The 15,331-nt window shown below is 45.8% G+C and overlaps 1 protein-coding gene across 1 annotated transcript in view; it reads left to right on the top strand.

The window, feature by feature from the left end:
- Positions 1-14,451, top strand: part of INO80D (INO80 complex subunit D) — a 58,502-nt gene extending 44,051 nt beyond the window's left edge. Inside the window, exons 13-16 of the mRNA XM_041473438.1 lie at positions 174-1,617; positions 10,793-10,879; positions 12,396-12,680; positions 13,852-14,451. The gene's annotated coding sequence lies outside the window, so the exon portion shown is untranslated. The remainder of the gene's footprint in view (positions 1-173; positions 1,618-10,792; positions 10,880-12,395; positions 12,681-13,851) is intronic.
- Positions 14,452-15,331: the final 880 nt, after the last annotated feature.

Genomic DNA, 15,331 nt, shown 5'->3' with positions numbered 1-15,331 from the left:
TGTTTCTGAGGCATACAGTAATTACATTCTTCCCCATCCCCCTTTTGTCCAATTATAATAAATGATTCATGATTTTCTTTTCCCCTCATTACTTTCGTAAATCATTGTTCACCTCCTACATTCAATAGTACTGATATCACTAAGGAGATTTCATGTCCTTCTGTCCTTTTTAGGAGAAATACCAGTGCATCACTATTGTGTTTCATTTTAACATACTTTGTGGAGGATGGATGTTTTTATTGAAGATGTCTGTAACCCGTCTAACTTATTTAATGTGAGAAGCCTTCATTGGAATCTATCGTCTGTTTGTTTCCAACAAGTTCAAGTTTCTGCAACTGTTTTTTCACCAACATGTTAAATAATTCCCTTCTTACTTTTATGCCTGAGGTTTTAAAATTTGGGTTTGTTTTTTGGGATTTTTTCCCTCCAATTCCCAAAAATATTTATCTGCAAGTGGAGCAAAACAGATGTCAGAAGCTTAACCAATATCCTTTTTGCAGTTCAGGGTAAATATATTTATCCTAGACTTAATGAAAGAAGGTGGCAAATGGACAATCTGAAGTGCTTAGAGGGAATGTTCTCTCTTTCTAAGGCTGTCTCCGAGAAGTTTGTGTTTGGTGTCATTTTAAAGGTAGCTTGATCATGCTTTGATATCAGAAACAGCCTTGTAACAAAGAGCCTCATACAGTTGTTCGGTCACTAGAGTTTAAAATGTAAACAAGTTGCAGTGGGAAAGCAAAGGTGAGGCAGTGTATTTTGAACCAGTGAATTGTAGCTTGCAAATGTACCTGATTTTGAAGTAACTGCATGGTAGCAAGGATTAGCAGTCTCTTACACCCCTTCCTTCTTCCCTCTCATATCTGACACATGTGTTCAGCATACCATACATTGGGAAAAATAAGCAACTTCCTCCAGCAACGCTAATCCACTTAATGACTGCTTAAAGGGAACATACAAACGGGCACTGCCGCGTCCCGTCTCATGGTATTAGCTGGAAGCCTGGCTAATACGCACAAACAGCCCAGCCCAGCTTGCTTCTGTGGATGTGTCACTTTGGGGGACAGTGGTGCATGGAGGTGCCCCAGAAGAAGGGTTCCTTCCTTCAGGGTCCCCGGCAGCAATGGCAACTCGCACCACCTCTAGTGCTGGAGGCTCACGGACAGCATTCCAGGGGCGGGGAGGAAAGCTTGTGTTTGTACTTTCCCTTTAAATAGGAAAGGTTGGCTCACATGTTCCTCATACTTCTCAATGAATGTACTGTATTACCATTTAAAAAAAAAATCAATTAAATGATAATAGATTGGTCTCCTTTTGTTATCTGGTCCTTGTTTAATTTGTTTAAGGGTTTTTGTATACAAAAGTTTACATTTTTATGTATATTTTTCTTGTGTAAAAACTGATGTAATATGTGTATAAAACACTGTATGTATTATCTGTATATAGTGTGACAAAATGATTTTCTTTCTTTCTTTTGGATGTATTAATAAATCTTGCTGTGAAGTAGCTGTGTTTACTATGATGAAACCCTCTTCTCCAAGCCATTTTGCCAAGTCCAAGATGTATGGATATTGCCCAGGATGAAATCTACTCCATAAAGTGATTTTCTTTTAAAACATCGTAAGTACAGTTATTAAACTGTCCTTTGCTTAGATTACTGTAGAGTCTGAGTCGGCTCTTGCTTATTCTCTGTTGCTTTCTAATGACATTAGCTAATTAGTTTTGCTAACAACCTGGGGTCTTCAGTCTCAGTCCTGGTTCTAATTATAGTGCTTTCTAGCTCTGGATCTCTGGTCTGGAGACCAGATCCTCTTCATCCTGTTTTCCAGTTTGAGGAAGTATAATTTAAGGGATATAGAATAGAATTTTCTCATGTATGTTGTTGTGTTTTCTGAGACTTAAAAAATATATACTTGCTTCATCAACAAAACTGGTTAAGTTGGAGTTTGGCGTTATTTGGTGATTAGCATGTGGATGAGAAATGAGGTTGCTGTGGGGCTCTGCTCAGCTCTCAGGCAGGCTTGCCAGGCCAAGGCATGGATATGACCTACACACGGAATTGCCACCACCTTGTTCGGACACAGCTGCAGTTTGTGCCACCCTGCTGCAGCTGGTGCCAGCAGGGCTGCCTTGGCTGGCACTGCCCTTCCAGTGCCAGGGTTGGCTTTTCCACAGTAGCTTGAAGGATGTCCTCTCTTTAGACAGAACTACCCCTTCGACACTTCACAGTAAGTAGATGGCTGCTGCATCTCCCTCTCACCACTTGTTTTGTGAAGTCTTTTGCCTCTGCTTTCTGACATGAGGGTTTGTGCTGCCAGTGGTGTTTGCTTTGCTTGTCTCCATCTCCGGTGTGTTTGAGGTTGTGACTTGTGGGGGAGCAGCTGTGTCCTTGGTGAGGCCATCTCCCAGGTTCTGTTTTTCATTAGCAGTCTCAATGCTGACCTGGTCATCAGAATAACAACCAACAGAGATTGATGAGAGAGAGATTCACTAATTTGACTTCTCTTTTAATGAACAGTGGCCCAGCTATTCTAGACTGTAATTAGGGCAGCATTTCACAGTAGCTGGTTGTAATTCAGGCCGAGGGGTAAGTAGTGTCAGTGAATGGTGTAGTCTTTCATGCCAACATGTGCTGCCAAGGTTTCATGGCAAAGATGAAACTGCTCTAATATCTCATGTTCCTGGGAGATGGGAGGACACTGGAAGTGTTGCATCCAGACCTTTATCAAGACAAAGCGATGACAGAAAAGAACAGATGCTTAAAGCCAACTAAAGGAGAGTACAGCAGTGTAAGTTTAACGCAATATGGCTCGAGAAAATCTACCCCAACCTTGTCCTTTCTAGGGAATTCTCAAGGTTCTGGGCCTGAGGCAACTGGACACTCTAGGAGTAAGAGAGATGAGGCTGTTCTGGTCTGTTACTGATGCAATTCTGGCTGTACATGTGGATATACAAAGCTAATCCTTCAAAGTGCTCCATCTCAAGTAGCACTCAGAATGGCAAGAGGAGGAATTGACTCTTATGGAGAAAATACTTGTTTAAAATCTGCTTTTAAGAAAACAGCAACAGTAAGTTGCTGTTTGGTGTATGATTTGAGCCTGTAATGAGGACAATGGGGACTCTTCCCTGGGGATGACTCCCTGGCAGAAGCAGATGTGTCCACTGTGGTGCTGAGCGGGACATTCCCCAGCATGATGAGAGACTTGATGAGAGATGGATTGAGACTCCTCTGCTGACTAAGGCAGAGACTGACTGACCTGTGGCTTTTCCCCCCCACTATTTTCATGAACAACACAGAAATTTTGCTCTTGGAAAATGATTGCATGGCTCTCAGTCTGAAACTTTACAAAAGCAACTGGTCATTGTTCTAGTGCCACATTTCAAAACAAAAAATAGGTTTTGTTTGAAGTATCAATTCAGGAAGAATGTGGTACATTTCTCTTTGTATTTTAATAGTCCTCTCAAGCTCCAACAGTAGCTTTTTAATAGCTGGCAATTATTTTCTCAGGAAAGCTCATTTAGTTTGTACTTGAAAAGCAAGTGACATTTTGTTACGAGAGTAAGTGTTGCTCTGGTATTCGGTGAAGCAATTGGAAGGAGAAACCTTCATTAAATTTGGGAGCTGGCTTCCTGTAGAGGTGAAGACAACCTCTCCCCCACCACAGTTACAGGCAGTTGTCCCATCTGCAGGAAAGAATGGGGGCCATCTTCCAGAGTGTCCCCTGCACCCTGTACCCCAAGCACAGGGCTGGTACTCTGCAGCTTTCAGGTCTGAACTAGAGATACAGGATGCTTGTTTTAAGGGGCTAAGAGATGAGTATCATATTTCCTGGCATGAGGTTCAGCCCAGGAATGTCTGCCTTGTTTTATTGCTAATTTATAAATTGTGGAAGGTGCCAGTGAAGAGTCTTGGTACCACTGCGTTTAGGGGGAAAAAAGTGTTGTGCTAGAAATGTCCCTGAAGGCAAAGTATCTTTGATATTCAGGTGAATTCTTGTATTTCCGTGGGGGAACAGTGGCACAGAAGTTCTGTGTCTACATCCCATACCTCCCTTGACAGAAGTCGTTAGGACCAAGAGACTCAGGTCTTCTGCACTGCCCACATCTCATTTGTGATGGCAAACATCTCCTCCATGGTGTGGAGGAAAGTCCTGCAATGTAAACTCAGTCTGGCTCTGTTTCTGCTCAGCTTGTGCACCAGTTTCATTTTCCTGCCTGTTCAAAGTGTTTTCTTTCATACAGTGCAACTCTGGTGGAAAAACCCCCCTGTAATCAGCCAGCCCCAGGGCACTCCTGCAAATCTGATTTGTGGGGCCCTACTGTGGTGCCTGCCAGGCAGCTGGCGCTGGCTCGGCAGCTGATGCAGCCCTAAATGCTGGCACATTCAGCAGTGCTTTCCTCAGCTCCCGTGTGTTCAGCAAGCCCATGTTTCCTGGGAGGGTGTCGTGGCCTTCAAACACTTGCAGCTTCCCCATTGCAGCTGTGCAGGATGTAGTGATGGCCCTTTGCAGCAGAAGAGAAAGTGCTCTGGTGGCAGGGAATGGAAGGGTCTTCCCAGCTGCAGACCAGTGCCATGAGCCTGTGTTGTGACCCAGGGAGGGCAGAGGCTTGTGTCAGGAGCACAGCTGGCATCTGATAGGGCACCCTCCTGTCTGTCTAGTCCTGTGTCAGAGCATCTACAACATAACAGCATACAGCTCATGCTAAAAAGATCTTCACAGATGAAAAAAGTCCTGTTTTTTTCTAGGGTTTTAAGTGTCTTGAAACCTTTCTTCTCAAGCTGCAGCTTTCTTGCACCAAGACTTTGCACGTGCTGAGAGTGGCAGCACTCAGGAAGGAATGCATTGGGTCCAAACCCAGCTGAAGGGGTAGCAACAACTCTTCCTGAGCCACCTTGTGCCAAAGCATCAGCAAGAACAGGGAGGCTGATTTATGTCAGATCTGGGCCAGTACTCTGCCAAGGTTTGATTTCAAGCTGTGAGTCTCAGTTATAATACTGCCACATTGGCAGAGCTGGCCCACATTTGTGCCAGTGGAATTTGTGCAGAACCAGACCCTGGAATTGTTCACAGAATTTCCCAAAGTGACTGTTGTTGCCATTTCCACATGGGACATGTGGTGCATGGTTACAGCTTCCCTGTATCTCTCCGTGGTGGTGCCAATCCCTTTCAGGGACAGGAGAGCTGCCTGAGTTCCAGGGGCATTAACAGTTCTTTCAACCAGTTTTGGGCAGGACTTAAAGATAACCTTTGCTGGATTTTATTTTCCATTTGCTAGGGGAAAATGTTGTTTGCCATCACCCCATTAGGAAGAACCCAGCTGGATGGCTAGAGAAGTTTAAGGGGTGATTCTTTAAGTGCCCACAAGGATATGGATCTTGGAAATCCAAGACACATGGGGCTCTTCTCTGCAAGTTCCTATTGCCTGTGGCTGCAGACATTTAAACTTTCTGCCTGAATCAAGAGACAAGTACTAGCAGAGGATACCTCCTTCAATGTGCATTCTTCTGTAATGTGTGCTCTCAGCAATTTGCATACATTTGCTATGGTTGCTTTAGTAAAAGAGCTTTTTTAGTCCAGTTGAGTGTTTAAGTCAGTAAAACCACTTGACTTATTTCTGAGAGCATGTGATTATTGGGTTTTTGTTGGGTTTGTGTTTTTTTTTTTTTTTTTTTTTTTTTTTCCCCAACCGGTTTAATGCCTTGTTTAATCCTGCAGAATTTAATTTTTCTGTTTACCAACATTTTCTCAGTGGAGCCAGCCAGTTTCCTCTGTTAATAATCTCATTTTTTTTCTGTTCTCCCTTGGGTCCTACTGTTTAATATAGCTTTTAGGTTGTTTTTTTCTCCTCCTTTTTCTTTTCCCCAGTGTTTTGCTCATTCTGTACAATGTTTCTGTCTTGTACTCTCCATCTCCTTTCCCCTCAGACTGCAACTAAAATTGTTGCTGAAGAGATTCTGGTAAGCAAAATTAGATTCTTAGAACTCAGAATTGTTCCCTGTCAAACCTTATCCTCTTCACTCGTCTCTTTTATCTCTACCAGCTCTGCCCAGGTATGAGACCTTGCTTGGCAGAGCTATTCCTAATATCCCTAATTATGAAGTTAGAATCAGGCAAGGTCTCAGCTGGCCCTTTCAAAGGTGATGGGGATGAAGAGGTTGACAAACAATCTTAGAAAAATTCAGTAAAGCTTCTGTGATATTTTGCTTGTCCTGGGAAGCTGGCTGCCGGTAGCAAATTTTCTGTGATGACATGCCAAAAAGATGATGTCTTTATCAGACACTGTTTCCCATTAAAAATGTTTTAGAGGCTACCAGTCCTGCTCATCCTGGTTTGCTGTGATGTTGGCTACTTTCACACAGCCCTGTGCTATGGGGAGCAAAGTGTTTCACTGAGGTCATGCTGTGTATCTTTGAGTATGTCCCTGGCTTTGGGCACACTTTGCCCACAGGCAGCACTGATGCCATCTGCCTTTGCCAGGTGACAGAGAACAGGGCTACTGGGTGGCATCTTAAATCTCATTTAATTGAACACTTGCAGGCACTCTTTTCCTTTATTTCACCCAGAAACAGATATTTATCCACAAGTTTTCTATCCGTCTCTTCCTGCTTCTTGCTGGATTTTATGCTCTTAACCAATGCCAAAATCCTCATCAGGCTGCTCTGAGTATGAATGAGACAAACAATGCACAGATATTCTAGTGACTCTAAATATAATCTAAAAATGAAAATGATGGTATATAAGCAGAAAAGAGACAGTGACTCAATGTAAGTCAATCTGTTCAGAACCAGTGAGTGACACAAAAAGCCTCTCTTTCAGCTATCTTTCCATTCTGGTGTCTGCATACACTTTGGAAGTCCATCTCAGAGGCTGCCTTTGTCCCATGCACCTCAGCATCCCTGTGACACCTGGCAGCACAACTGGCTTCACCATCACCTTGTGTACTCTCTGTTCCACATCTGCCTCCTTGTCTTTGTTCTGTCTTTGTGCTGCTCAGTGTCTGTCTCTGATGGACACACTGCAGATTTTGCTTAGATCCCAACTTATCCCAGTGGATCCAACTCTTGCTCGCAGATCTCTCTTGTCCAAAGCTCCAGTTTGCAGTCCATGCAGCTGGGACAGACAGTTATTTTTAATTCTCTTCCTGACTTATGAAGCCCCCAGCCCACATTACTTGCCCTGTCCTATATGGACTGGTGTGGGACTTCCTGTCTGGTGGGTTTTAAGCATCATGTCCCATCTGTTGTTACACTCTGGTCCTGTAATTGAAATGTAGCCTGTGGTGCAAAATTCTTAAAATACATCAGAACTGTAAAAGAAACTCCTCTTTTTACTTTGGTCATCTCTAATGCCATGAGAAAAATCATCCATATGCTTCACAATTCAGCCTTGGTTTCCTTTTGCCTCTTGTTTTTCCACCAGTTGTTTGGGACTTGATTTGCAGTGGAAGATGGTGTTCAATAGAAGGGATACACAAATAACAGCAAACAGCTTCAACCTCTTCTACTTGGAATATTAAGTTTTATGGCTTTCCCAAAGCTGTAAAACCAACATAGGCCATTTTACTTTTCATTTTGGACATAATTCTGTTTATTTTTCTTGCAAGGTTTTATACTAAGATAAGCATTCTCAGAGGTTTTTGTTTACTCTGGGAAAATGGCTTGGCAAAGGAAAATATTACTGTGCAAGGCCCACAATGTGAAATTGCTTATTGGCTGCAATTTTAATGTGAAAGATGCCAGACTGTTAACAATCAAGAATTAAGTTTTCTCCATTTGTTTTCAATCAGGTAATTTGCTAATTATTTACCTAGGGATTGTTCCTTGCTAATGGCCTATCCGAGTGCATGGCATCCTTCTAATAATCCTACTGTCACGATCTGTGCAGGAGAGAAATGCTGTTCTTCAGGGTGGAGGTGCAGAATGAAGGCAGTGGCACTCTCCTCTGCAGTCACCCCAACAGCGTGTGATGGAGCAGAGCCCTGGTGTCTCAAAGGATGTAATCTGATGTTAGCAGTGTTATCTGCAGAGGTGTGTTTGCCCAGCTGCAGGGCAGGGCCCAGGGGATCAGTGCCTGCTGAGTTGCTCTCCAGGTGGGAGCAGCCTGCTTGTGCCCACAAAAAACATGCAGTGGTGGAAGAGTGCAGAGTGCTGTGAGCACAGACTCAGTACAGCTAAGGCAGGACTGCAGGATACTCTTGCTTGAGATTCAGGCTCAACGAGCCTTGCTGGCAGGGGCTCTCCTGCTGAGTCCTTCCATGCCCTGAACTACACCCAAATGGAGCTCTGTCCTCCAGACCAGACCTGTGCCAGCCTGACAGGGCTGTTTGAAGGGGGCTTGGAAGCGTGGTCCCAGCACATGTGTGGGTAGTGCTGCACATGGCGCTGAGCCCTGGAAGAAGCAAATAATGAGAAACCAGGTGGATAGCCATGGACTGCAGTCTGCCACAGAGGGGGACTAGACATGCTTGGTCCATCATCTTTAGTTTTGTATTCCTGATTTCATTTAATTGCTTAAACTCTGTAAGGAGCATTGTAAGAAGTTTTTATAAATAAAAATGTGGCCTGAGTTTTTAATACTCAACGCAAGGTAGTTCCTGTCCTTTGCTGAGTTTATTCCAGAGTGGCCACAACAAAGCTGTCAGGGAGCACCTGCTGGCAACGACAGTGACAGTGTGTGTGTGACCTGTAGAGCTGGGGATGCTGACAAGCACGACAGGGCTCTCAGCTCCAATCGTTCTTTTCAAACCAAGAAATTACATCCTGCAGTGTGTGGCATAGTGTGTGCAGAAGCTCACATGTGAGCAGAATCAGTGCTCTCCAAGTGATGTGAAATAAGGGAGAGCATGAAGAAGTGGAATGTCTTTATTACTTTTTTCAGGGGAGATTCTTTTTCACTTTTCATTTCCTCTTGCATTTCCTTTTTGTATTTGAGCTTTAACATTAAATTTGATTCTGTCTTTATAGCATTCAGGTGAAGACTTACATATTTTGTCAGGATTGTCTCTCTTTTTTTCAGGACTGAAAGTCCCAAACAATATGAAGCAGTCACAGCCGTGTACACATCTGGAGTCTTTTCATCTGCTCCAAAGAGGCACTTTCCTTTATTCTTATTCACTCTCATTACTTAATTTCCTAAAGAGGCTGCAGCTCTTCAATGTCTGAGTATGTATGTCAAAATGTCTCACTAGGCTCTTCCACTATGTGAAACAGTATACCCCGTTGCCAGAGCTGAGGAAATACCTTTCCGTCATTTTAGCTCATTACTCTTTAAGAAATTGTTTTTTCTTCAATTATCCTGACAACCTGGATTTTGACAGCTCCAGACTCACAGAGTGAAGCTCCTGCATCTCTGCAAACACCGTTTTTCCTTGAGACTTCTCTATCATCTGTCATGTCCTTCCTAGGGAGGACCTTTTGGGACTTTTCTTATGTCTGCCACTGGAGCTGGGTGTCAGCACACAATTTACAACACTGATTGTGAGGTTTTAAAATACACCTGGTTTACAGGCCCCTTTCTGAAAGGTAATGTGTGGCTTTGCAGGCTCATGACAATCTCCACAGGTGAGCTTGTACTACCTGTCCTAATGTAACTTCTATGGCCAAGTTTTATAAAAGGAGTCATCACTTGCATTGTCTGGAGGAAGATCTTAAAGGAAGCATTAGCAAAGATAAACTACCAAGAGCATTGCTCAGCACATTCTAATCTGAGAGTCACTTTACCTATCCACAGGAAAACCCACAGATTATCTTGCTGTTAGAGCTTTCACTTATGACCAAATACAGGTGAGACCAAACTTCAGTGTCTGAACACTGTTCTCCTTCCTGCTCTGCACTATTATTGAGCAGAGGAGGAAGATGGGCTTCCCCTTTCCCACCCTTCATCCTCCCTGAGCCTCCTCCATGTTAGCAGCTGGAGGAGCCAGTAGAGCCCTTGCTATGCTGGTTTGCTCAGAAACTTTTCCCCAGTGCTTTGTGGTGTCTTATGAGGCTCAGGTCTGGGGGAGAGTGGCCCCATGCTGAGACACTTGGTCATCCCATGGCTAATCCAGAAATGTCCCATGCTCCTGCACATGCTTCTTGATGCTGTAGGCTGCTAATTGCACCTTCCTACCTCTTGGGAATATCTTGAAGAGGAAGCATGTGACTGTGAGGTGTTGCCATGCCATATGCAATTCAAGACCAACACACTTGGTCTTATAAAAACCCTTAATAAAAACCCTGCATTTGAATCCTAGACCTTACTAAACCCATTTTTTTTCCCAAAACTGCTTTACTTCACCTGCACAAAAATCATGACTGCCATCTACCACCTCTCCTAGGGGCTGTCCTGGTGCAGCCAGTCATCTGTCTGCTGCAGAAATCCCACTTGCAAGCTGAGTGATCCTCCTTGTTTTCAGTTTCCATTGGCTCTTAGTGAATGCCAGCACATGACTACCCCCAGGCTCCCTTGGGAAGTAAGAGGATCCTGTCTCTTTCTTTTCACCATATCCCACCAAGAATTGCATGTTTTATGGTAAAGTTTCCACTTCCTTAACCAGCCCTTTGCTGGTGACACTGGGTAAGATGCATTAATTTGCTGGAAACTTGCAGACAATGTTGATGCTACTCCTTTCCCAACCACTGCTCTGAAGAGATATCTCATTTTCAGGTGTAATGAACCTCTCTAAGCTTTTCCTTGTCTCATCTTCCAGTCTGAACATTGGCAGTTACCCATGACAGTCTGATGGGAAAGAAGCTTTACTAGAAGAGTGTATCACTTGCTGATTAATTTTTTCCTCTTTTGTGATGAAAAAGCACCTGTTGGGTGTTTATCACCTCGGCTCTTCCTCAGGAAAGAGAACAGACTGGCTGGCAGCAGCTTCAGCACTAACAGGCTGTCAGGTAAGTGGGTCTCATGGTACTTCTAGGGACACAGCAACTGTGCCTGCCTGGCTCCACAGGTGACAACAGCTGCCCTGTCCTGCTGGGATGGCTCTTCTGCAGGCTTCATCAGCTTGCCTGAGTTTGATTCTGGGTTTTGTAGTTGTTTTGTCACTGATTTTAAAGCAGCTTCAAAACTGCAGGTGTGCTCTCCCGTTGACAACTCTCTTGCCTCCAGTTAACACCAGACACCAAACTGTGGGGAAAATTAATGGCACCTGCAAATTCTGTGCACTTAAATACTGAGACGCTTCATTTGCAAGTACAATGAGGTATTTTGGAGTCTGAGGCCTGTGCCTCATGTATCTGCATATCTTAAGCATGTAAACAGCTGGAATGTGCTCTGCAGACCTGCCAGGCTGGCAGGCAGGCAGGCTGGTGTGGCTGTTCACAGCGTGGTGGGGACGGCTCCTCAGCATGTCCAGTGGCGTGCGTGTGATTTTGGTGATCCCTGCCAAAGCAGCAGCCTCTGCTCTCCCCCTGTCCTCCAGTGGCTTTGGGAACAGCTCTCTATGGTTCTCTTCAGCACACCTGATTATAGCTGAGGACTCAAGATCACCTTGAACCTCGCTCTAGGGTACCCGAGCCCAGTTGAGATGCTGTACCAGAGCCAGAAGGGGAGATTTAGGCCCAGGGGACCTGCCTGGCCCTTGCTGAGCCCAGAACAGCCTTGGTCCCTTACAAAGAGGACCCATGTGCCCTCAGCCAAGGGTGCAATTTTCCAGAGCCCACCAGGGCTACATTGCCTGGGCTTTGCAGAAGGGCAGTGTGTGCGTGGTGTGCAAGCAGTTAAATCAAGCAGGGATGTGCTTTGCACTCCTTCTCTGTTGTTTCCCTCCAGCTAATCTCAAGTCATTTTGAAAGCTCATATTTTGATCTCACTGTATACAGAAAACATAACAGCTCCAAACCCTCATCCCGATAGCACACAGGAAGGCCATTGCTGTGCTCTCTGTCAGCACACACAGCTTTCTGTCACATCCTGGGGCTCGGGTCAGCAGGCAGAGCTCTCCTACAATGCTCCCAGGCTGGCAGGAGCTCAGGCAACTCCAACACCCTCACAGCCCACCCAGTGGGATGTCACACAGGGGAAATATGGGTGGAGTTTGCTCCCTGGACCTTTGTGCCCCTCAGAGACAGGCAGTGACAACAGCTTCAGCACCAGGCTGGGGCAGGGGTGCATGGCTGGCCAAGGCAGCAGATTGTTGAAGCTTTGCCCACGGCAGCCCTGAGATATTGCCCGTGGGGCTGCTGGGGTGAGGAGCCTTCCTGGGGAAATAGAAACATTGTTCTTAGGAAACAAAATTATATTGTAGGAACCTCAGCTGCACGGTGGCTTTGTGGGTGGGTGGCAAGGCTCATGGTACTGGCCTATCTCTTGGGCTCTCTGCTGCCCAGCCAGCAGCCAGAAGCCCCAGGGACACATGGAGTACAACACATGGCAAATCCTAATTTTAATTCTAACATCCCATTGCAGGAGCAGCTGCCTGATCCCCAAGCTCCTCTGCCCTACATCCTGGTACAGCTGAAGAAGTGCCTGCAGTTCCTCCTGCACCGGAGGTGGCTGATCCTGAGCAGACCAGCCCTGTGCCTGGCCAGGGGATGCCAGCTGCCCCCCTTTGCCCACCCTCATCTCACCTCTCACAGAGGGCTGAGGCTGCCACCTCCTCATAGCCCAGCTGTGGGCAGTGCTGTGCAAGGCTGGCATTCACAGCTTCAGCTCATCCCTTGCACTAGATGAGAAGGAAATGTGTTTCCACAGGTGAGTTGCTGAGGAAACACCAGGGTGAGCATGCAGGTGGGACAGGCAGAGCTGTGGGGGGTTGCTCTGCAGGACAGACGGACGATGTGAAGCCATTAGACAGGCAGGTGAGCTGTGTCAAATAGAGCAGAACTGCCTGCAATTGCAAAAAATCAAGGTTGACAGGGAAAGCAGGGATACAGAAGGGATAAAGAACTCAGCATTAACCTCCTTTTGGGAAGAGTGTCAGGGCAATAATAACTTGCCAGGGCTTTGATTTCAGGTGAATACCTATGCTGTAAGTGATTTTTTCACTGCCGGTGGAAGATTTTGTTGGGAGTAAAGAGACCAGAGGAAGCAGCCCACGCTCATTGGCTCTCTCCAGATAAGGAATTGTTTGATAATGTGGCATCTCTGCTTTCTGAGTGAGGAGTGCTCATGGACTGCTCTGCACAGGCAATTCAGTCCAGCTGGCAGCATGCAGGGTTCTTTATTACTGTTTCTTATGATTATTGTAATTTTTGTTATTATGATTACTGTTATTTGTTATTACAGACACCTGCCAAGACACACATGCCATTTTTTCTGCCTTCCTAAACGCCAGTACCTAGTTTGTTAGCTGTGAATCTGTGGGCACATATTTGAGCAAGCCACAGCTTCCCCTGCCAGAGTGCCAAAGTGGGGGCCTTCACAGGAGATTTCTCAGAATGAACTGAGCCAGCTGTGTTGTGGGGTGTGTGTGTGCACATCCATAAAACAGACTGTCATTTTTTACCTGTCTTGCCCTTTCCTCCCTAAGGCAACGTCCAGATCACGTAAAATTAAGCTTCAATACATGGAGAAATGTGTTTCTCCATACACTTCTATATGCCCAAGTCTTGGCGTCTCACTGGGCTGCAGGCTGTGTTGAGTCAAGTTCTTGATACATCCTGGGAAAGCCAGAACAAAAAAACTTTAAATTGGTGATATTTTCAGGTGCAGAAAAGCTGAATAAGACTATTTGGTGTCCTCTGTACGGACTTCTGCCCTGGAGTGCCAAATTCAATTTGGGAATCGGGTGCCCAACACTATTCCTAGAGAGAGTCAGAGCCAACCCTGCTGCAACAGGTGGGCAGCCAGGGCACAGGCAGGAGCATTGCTGGCAAAGCTTTCGCAGACCCTGATTTACAATTTATTCTGTTTTTTCTGGCAGAAGAGGTGGGTGATGTCTGGACTCATTTGCCAGGTGGAAGCAGCCAGCCACGGTGTCGGCAGTGCCTGAGGTCCGTGTGCCAGCACAGCACAGCTCCCTGCTGGCTTGGCCATCGGCCCTCCCTGAACCTTTCCAGGTGCAGGTGGCACCAGCTCTGAAACACAGCAGGCACGATGGCAGGGGCACTGCGAGACCACGGAAAGCCTGGGTCGTTGATGAGGCTGTTAGCACTCTTTCAGTCCTTTAATGTCCAAGTCCTTACCAGAAGACACTGGCTTAATCTCAGCTCAACTGGAAAAATGCCGATGACTGGAAATGTCATCAGCTGCCTGTGGGCCAGGCTGGCCCTGAGCTGATAAGGAGCAACACGAAATAAAAATGTCAGCACAAAACTGGAGAAACACAGAGGGTGGTTGCAGCTCTCCTCCATCCTGTAGGAAGCCGGGCCCCTCTGTTACCAGTCCTAGGAGCTGAACTTTCCCTAAAGCCTCAGTGACCAACTCTGCTCTTCCTTACAAAAGGGAAAGGTGGCTGCTCTCAATGCTGCAGAGAAAAAACTGAACTCTTGCCCCATTGACTTAAATAAAGAGGGTAAGTTAACTTCTGTTGCTTTCTTTAATTTTTTTAGGGCAAATATCATGACGTTCTGTGCTGCAACCTTGTTTTCTTTAAGCACAGGTAAATAGTGGGGGAAAGAGACCCAGCCAGAAGGAGGGCTGATGCACCTCCCTCTCATCTGGAGTATGAGCTTTGAGCACCACCTGGACACCAGGTTTGGGCAGCAGCTCCTCTCACCCCATGCCAAGTGTGCTCTCAGGACTCCACAGGAGTCCTGCACCCTTCTGCAAAAGTAAAGCTAGAAGTGACTATCTAACCTTCTTTCTTTGGTGGGAGGGATGTGTTAATTCTCCATGGAGAATGGGATGCAAAAGCTCAGACCTCGTGACTTCTGGAGGAGAGCAGTGTCTGAAAATGTCACCTAGGCCTTGAATCTGTCTGTATCCCTTCTCCAAGTTTACAGAGAAAATAAAATCTAAAAAGTCTAGGGAACTATACATGAACAAGCCAGCAGATTATAAAAAACCTACTCATAAAAGCAACCTGTGAACTTTTCCATGAGTGTTTTAGTGAGAAATCTTTGAGAGAAAGAGCCAGAGAGAAGAGAGGCAAAGAGCAATTTAGAAAGCCTGCAGTTGGTATCAGTGCTGGCTTTATGTCACTAAAGCACTGGGGTTTAGAAAGGAGGGGAAGATGCAAACATTCCTCACCCCACTGAATTCCTAGGCTGAACTCTGACCCTGGGACGTGCTTGCTCTGCCGCAGGTACAGCAGCCACCTGTGTTGATGGTCTCGTACCTTGCAACACCAGCCCCGGTGCCAGCTCTGCCGGGGAAGGCCCGCGGGATGCAGTGCGGCACCATGAGCGTGTGCCCGGCGTGATATTTGTAGATGGTCCTTGAGAAGCCATTCCTTCTGGGGC

The sequence above is a fragment of the Pyrgilauda ruficollis genome, unplaced genomic scaffold (genome assembly GCF_017590135.1).
Source record: "Pyrgilauda ruficollis isolate IOZ18807 unplaced genomic scaffold, ASM1759013v1 scaffold3, whole genome shotgun sequence".
Taxonomy (NCBI): Eukaryota; Metazoa; Chordata; class Aves; order Passeriformes; family Passeridae; genus Pyrgilauda; species Pyrgilauda ruficollis.
This window is presented reverse-complemented; position numbering and strand designations above follow the sequence as displayed.